Source organism: Saccopteryx bilineata, chromosome 1 (genome assembly GCF_036850765.1).
Source record: "Saccopteryx bilineata isolate mSacBil1 chromosome 1, mSacBil1_pri_phased_curated, whole genome shotgun sequence".
In the NCBI taxonomy this organism is placed as follows: Eukaryota; Metazoa; Chordata; class Mammalia; order Chiroptera; family Emballonuridae; genus Saccopteryx; species Saccopteryx bilineata.
This window is the reverse complement of record NC_089490.1, coordinates 285,801,978-285,809,202: the sequence shown is the minus strand read 5'-3', so window position 1 is coordinate 285,809,202 and position 7,225 is coordinate 285,801,978.

Genomic DNA, 7,225 nt, shown 5'->3' with positions numbered 1-7,225 from the left:
TGCATGCGCCCAACCGGGATCCACCCCGCAGGCCCACCAGGGGGCGATGCTCTGCCCCTCTGGGGCGTCGCTCTGTTGCATCCAGAGCCATCCTAGTGCCTGAGGCAGAGGCCACAGAGCCATCCTCAGTGCCCGGGCCATCTTTGTTCCAATGGACCCTCGGCTGCGGGAGGGGAAGAGAGAGACAGAGAGGAAGGAGAGGGGGAGGGGTGGAGAATCAGATGGGTGCTTCTCCTGTGTGCCCTGGCTGGGAATCGAACCCGGACTCCTGCACGCCAGGCCGACGTGGTGGGTAGGTCAATTTCATGGCTTCTGACTATCTTACCAGAGACTGACATAATTACATGTATGAAGTATTTTGTTTAAGAATGGATAAACTTGCCCTGGCTGGTTGGCTCAGTGGTAGAGCATCGGCCTGGCATGCGGGGGACCCAGGTTCGATTCCCGGCCAGGGCACATAGGAGAAGTGCCCATTTGCTTCTCCACCCCCCCCTCCTTCCTCTCTGTCTCTCTCTTCCCCTCCCGCAGCCAAGGCTCCATTGGAGCAAAGATGGCCCGGGCGCTGGGGATGGCTCCTTGACCTCTACCCCAGGCGCTAGAGTGGCTCTGGTCGCAACAGAGCGACTCCCCGGAGGGGCAGAGCATCGCCCCCTGGTGGGCAGAGCATCACCCCTGGTGGGCGTGCCGGGTGGATCCCGGTGCGGCGCATGTGGGAGTCTGACTGTCTCTCCCCGTTTCCAGCTTCAGAAAAATACAAAAAAAAAAAAAAATGGATAACCTTAATAAAATAAAGATAAATTATTAGCAAAACTCAAAATGAGATACATTTATATAAAAAGGAGATGAGCTTACTTTTTAAAAAATAATAATGCCAAAAAGAGACTAAGAAAGACTTTCTAATTAAAGGAGATGAAAAGAATTGAAATTTAAAGGTAATACTTGTCTTAGACTTGATCTTGTAATGAAGGTAAATACTATAAATAATTTGGTCAGTGGACAAAATTGGAATATGAACAGCAGATTAAGTAAAAGTAACCAAGAGACAGAGTAACTAAAGTTTGTCAAATATATGTTTCATGCCTAAGTGACCTCTCCAAGGAAACACTATACACCAAAGCTTGAGTCAGCTTTCCTGGTTGACAATAATCTGCATGTGGTATCACACATTGTTGCCAAGAGAATTAAGTTGCTGGCTGTATGATTTCACTGGGAAAGGACAATAGGAAGATATGTGTGGTCTTTCCTAAACTACATTCTGTGTGCCTTTATCTTTCACTGCTTTAATTGGTATCCAATAACTGAACAAAAATATAACTGTAAGAATAACAGATTTTCTAAGGTCTATTTATTCTTTTAGTGCCTTTGCAAAAAAAGGCATCATCTTGGGGATCTACAAAACATTTGGAAAATAAATGTGGCATATTGCATTTTAAAAAGGCATGATACCTTTAAATTATTTTCAAAATGATTTATATTACAATATATATTGTACTTTTGTATATGTATATATTTTCTATATTGTATATATAAGTAACATGCGATATATCATATATTTTGCATGAAATTTATATGCATATATTACATATGCATGTATATTTAGATGAATGCACATTGAGAAAGAGAATATAAAGATTATCTCATGTTTCTTCTTTCTGCTTTAAATTTTTTGTTATATAATTATTTATAATCGATTTTGAAACCATAAGTAATGTGGCAAATGAGTTCATGTTCACTAATTATTTTAATGCATAGATGTCATGTTGTTCCAACCTATTATTTTTCCATTAATTACATCGGCACTTATGTGGAAATTAGTTGATCAAATATGTGAGTCTTGATATCAGATTGTGTGAGTCCCTTAAATTTTATTGTTTTAAAAATAATTTTGTTTATCATATATACTATAGATCCTTTATTTTTTCAAATATATTTAACAATCAACTTGTTTATTTTAAAAAAAAACCTACAGGGATTTTGTCATGATTGCTTAATTTTTTAAAAATAATGAAAAATTCAAATTGCTAATATTTTATTTAAAAATTTTGATTTATATGCATGTAAAATACTGATCTACAGTTATTTCTTCTCCTCCTTCTTTTTCTCCTCTTCCCCCCATCTTCTTTATCTTCCTTCTCCTCCTCCTTCTCCTTCTTTCTCACAATGTCTTTGTGTATATTTAGCAAAGGGTAATGTTTGTCTAAAAAATGACTTGAGCAGTGTTTAATTCTCATTTTATTTTCTAGAAAAGTTTGGGAGGACATACAATATTTCATCCTTAAATGTTTAGTAGAATGAATCAGTGAAGCTTTCTGGACCTAGAAATTTTTTAAGGAAACATTATTATAGAATATGATTACATTTTTATAGCTTATATAGAGCTTTGCAAGTCACTAATTTTTGCTGAGTTGGCTTTATTTTCTGAGGGATTTGTCTAATACATTTGAAATAGAAGTTATTGAAAGAATTTTAGCAGAATGGGTTGTGATATGATTTCCAATTTAATAAGGTTATTCTGGTCTCTAGATAGGAAATAGTGTAATTGGAAAGCAAGAGTGAAAACAGATCTTTTCTCGGGCATTTAGTAACCTTGGTGAGATATCAAAGAAAGTTTACGTGAGCAGGAAAACAGTTTTTCTTTATAAGAACACAATAGGTCAAATAAACATACTTTATTTTTTCTATGTTGTGATATGTGGTGATTTTTGTAAATGTTAATCACATATTTTTGACAAATGTTAAATTGCATAGGTAAATTTGAGATTTAGAGAAAAATGGTTGATTAACACCTACACAAGAATAGTTATTATGAACAAATATTTCATGTCATGTCATTATTTTGTACATAGTTAAGGACTATAAAAATGTTCTAAATATTAATATTAATTTAAATATCTATAGCCATTTTATTCTACAATTTCTATAAATATGTGTGTTCTTACAAAGAATAAAGGAATTCCGATATTCAAATATTTGTTATCTATTTTAATAGACAGTATTTAAGTATTAGTACTATGGTGACCTTGGAACCACTATTGGATAATGAAATGATGGGGAAAATATGCTGTTACATAATTGCTTTTCAAATACATTATTTTCTTCTGTCCATCCCGTTGCTATTGAATTAGATTAACAAATGACAAAATTTTATGCATATTAATTTTACCCTTCATCTCTTGAAATTAGTTAGTTTGGGGAGATATTGGAGAGCAGTGTTGAGACAATAGGACTAATGTTCCTCAAATGACATATTATTAAAAAAAAAGGAACGTCTTTAGCTAAGAGATTTCAAGTATGTTTTTGAAGGACATCTGAGACTAGATCTGTATAGAATTAATGAGTTGTCCAATGTCAGGATCATTTTAATATCTTTCCTAAGTTTTTAATACTTTAAATTTTAAATGCCAAATCTTTCATAAGCTATGATGTTCATTTATGTTACAAATGCCACAAGATATATACATTTCACTATCCTTTTCAAAAAAACAAATTTGAAAAAACAAAAACAAATTTGAGAAGTCTTTGAGATAAAAAATAATAAATAGTATTTTAAGACATTCTTGAGTTCTTTGAAAATTATCTTATGTTTATTTCTTAGAACTGGCATAACTACCCCTCAGATGGGCATTCAAAGAGCAGCAGAGTCCGGGTAAACTGTGACTTTGCCAGTTTTCAGTGGAAGTATATGAATTGTTCACGAAAATCAGTTGGCATCATGAGTCAATGAAACCCTCAAAGGACTTGGTTTTATCATTAATGACTTTTTGATTAATAAAATGTTCATGTACATGAAATAAATGATGTTATTTTGTGGTAGATAGTGTTCATTGTCAAGTAGTCACAAATAGGATTCAAATGCAATGTGTAGGGAACATGTTTCCTGCAAAGAGAGCAAAACACAGTGGACGAGTAGACTGAACATTAAAAGACTGTAACTGTTGTAGCAAAACAGAAAGGTAATTTAAGATAATATTGAATTGTAAATAATAATTTCAATTTACAGTAGTGAATAAAAGTAAAATGACAGGATTAAAAGCTGGAAAGTAGATAATTCTTTTACAATTTGAAGACAGCCCAAGAATGAGGTTCTTGGAATAAAGCTATATTTAAAATGTCTATATATGGTTTATTTATGTGTATGTGTGTTAAACTCATTACGTACTTACTATCTGTAATTGCTGTTTTACACCCTGAAAAACATTGTATAATTTGGTCTTTATTTTTCCAAATTATTACCATTAATTCTTCCTTTACTTCATTGCATTTTACCTGTTTGGTTTAGGTAGACCTGTAATCTGGATATAAACTTTTTTTTAAGCAAGAGAAAGAAAGAGAGAGAGGGACAGACAGACAGGAAGGGGGAGAGATGAGAAGCTGTGGTACTTTAGTTTTTTATTGATTGCTTTCTCATATGTGCCTTAACCCAGGGACTCCACCTGAGCCAGTGTCCTCTTGCTCAAGCCAACCACCTTGAGCTTCAAGCCTGCAATCACGGGGTCATGTCTAAGATCCCACACGCTCAAGCCAGTGATCTCAGGGTTTAGAACTTGGATGGTCAGTGTCCCGGGTCGACCCCTATCTTCTAGTCAGGCTGGATATAGACATTTTATCATTATGTAATTTAGTATTTTTCCACTAGCCCTTTTTATTCACTCAGCATCATTATGTATGATTCACCTATTTATTCTCCAACCCATCTATGTCAGTGAGCTGCTTATTCCCTTTAGGCTCCTTTTCTGCATTTGAATGAGAGTTTTTCTAAATAGAATTCTAGAGTCATAATTCTAAAACTAAACTGAAAGAACTACCTCAGAAACATGCTGAGTAGAGGACTATATTCCTCATTTTAAAAGACCTTCAGAGTTTTTTCTCCAAATTGCTTTTTGATTTATACTTGCTGATTTGTACAAACATTGTATTGTTTTCATTCCATTTCAATTAGGCAAAATTTCAAAATATCACAAGCATATTTGCATGGTGCATCCATATTAACATCATAATTTAATCTTTAAATATATGTATATTTGTATAGCTTTTCTAAAACTGAAGTCTTGATTATGATCCATGTCATTGACAATTGTCAAAGATGAACGGGCAAGAGACCAAAAAGTAGAACTCTAGCTTACCATGAAATTAATTCAAATTCAAAAACAAAATCCTTCAAAGTGTAACTCACAAAATTAGATTTAAAGTAAATTATAAAATGTAATTAAGAAAAAAGAAGTTTGAACTATAGGATCCCCCTGTATAAATCAAATAATTGGACCATTTTAGACAATAAAATGTTAACAGGCTCTCAGTGATCTTGAACAACAACTTAGACCTCTGAGAAACCTAACAGGTCTTTTGAAACTAATAGAAAACAAATTCCCTAAGGTTATTTTGGGCAAAATGAGCATGGAACTAATTAATGATAGAGCATATAGATTACTTTTTAAATTTAATAAACACAGAAAAATTGAATGAAATCAAACTTCCTGTTATACTGTTCTATATAATGTAAAGGTTTATATTCTTCTTTCCATATATAAGGATAAAAAAATCTTATTAAAGAGCTACATGTATAAACTTGGTATGCTGATTCTTAAGGAGTATAATCTATTATCTTTTACTGGTTTCTATCAACATCTTGGTTACCACCCAGGAATATGTATGTATCACACACACACACACACACACACACACACACACGGTATAGATATAATTTCTTACTCAATTTAATACTAACCAATATGTAAACCTTACATTATTTTAACTAATCAGAAAATTGTTACTTTTTGGTTTGGCATTATCAACTCTAAAAAAGAATATTTGAAGAAAGGAATAGCTTATTGGTAATAGAGGTAATCACATGTGTTTTCTTTATCTAAAAGATTTTCCTATTTTAAAGATCTACAAGAGAAAATTCTTCTAAATCCAGAGAATAGGGGGAAAGTATTGACTACTCTTTAAGCTATTTTTAGGAAAATAATACATTCAAATATATATCTTCTTTTCATTTGTTAGTAGGAAGCTCAAGGCCAATTATGTTCCCCTTGCCAGCACCTAACAGTACTCATTTTTGCACTAATTTATTTCCCCACTTCATCTAATTTTTCTTCTGTCTTTTTACATAACAGTAAACAAGTTTCCCTTGTTATAGCTTGTCTATTATATATTATGGCTGACAAACTACTTTATTTTTCTATTGATGGTTTAATATATTTATTATATAGGTGGAAACTAATTATTAATTTTTTTCAAAAATATGTTAGGAATATATAGCTTTCTTTCTACTTATACACCCAAGATCTTTTAACTGCATAGCATACTTTCAGTGATTAACCAAGCTGAACACATTCACTGGATCATATAGAAGCTGAATTGTGATGCAGGAGCTCAAACAGTAACAGAAGATCTGCTATTACTTAAGCACTTGTTCTCAGCCAGGAACTGTTACATCATCCTTTGTACACATATGTCTAATTTTATAAGTGCCATAAGAGTAGGTGCTGTTTTCAAAATTATGATGCTGATAAATGACCCACAATCACAAGATTGATCTAAAATCCATTCAAATTTACACAAAATTGATGTAATTCCAGTCTGACATGGTTTTTGGTCCACTATCTTGCTGTTTCAGTGATGCTATTGGTGCTTTATAATTGAACTGCTTCATGCTCATTCAATATTCAATTTGGTAAGTTCATGGAATATTGCTTCCTAAATGTCATTTCTTTTAAATTAGAAAGAAACATGAGTCAAACAAAACAGTTTATCAGATTGTTTACCATGAAATATATATTCCACGTAAAGGTCCATGGAAAAGTAACAACAGCTTCCACCTATAAATCCAAAGAAAAAAATACCTCCTTTTGTGTTTTGTATGTCAATGTGGTTTCAGTTTTGGCTGGTGAATATGATGACAGGGAGTTCAATTTCAAGAAAGGCTATCTCCATTACACTTTATGAGATCATTGGGAAATAATTACTGCCCATTATAAACCTAAACTCCAATCAGTTTTAGGTTGTCGCTTGACTGCTTCTAAGTTACTGTGTTTTTATTTGCAAAGCACAATTCTAATAATTATTTTCACACAATATCTTCTACTATCATACTTCTTAGCAAAACGATTCAGTTCCTCAGTTAAATCATCTGTGGCATCTGATTTTTTAAAAATTTTTCACAAGTATTTAAAAAGGCATCATGGCGCCAGTATTTTGTTTGATATTTATGAGGAAAGAAACT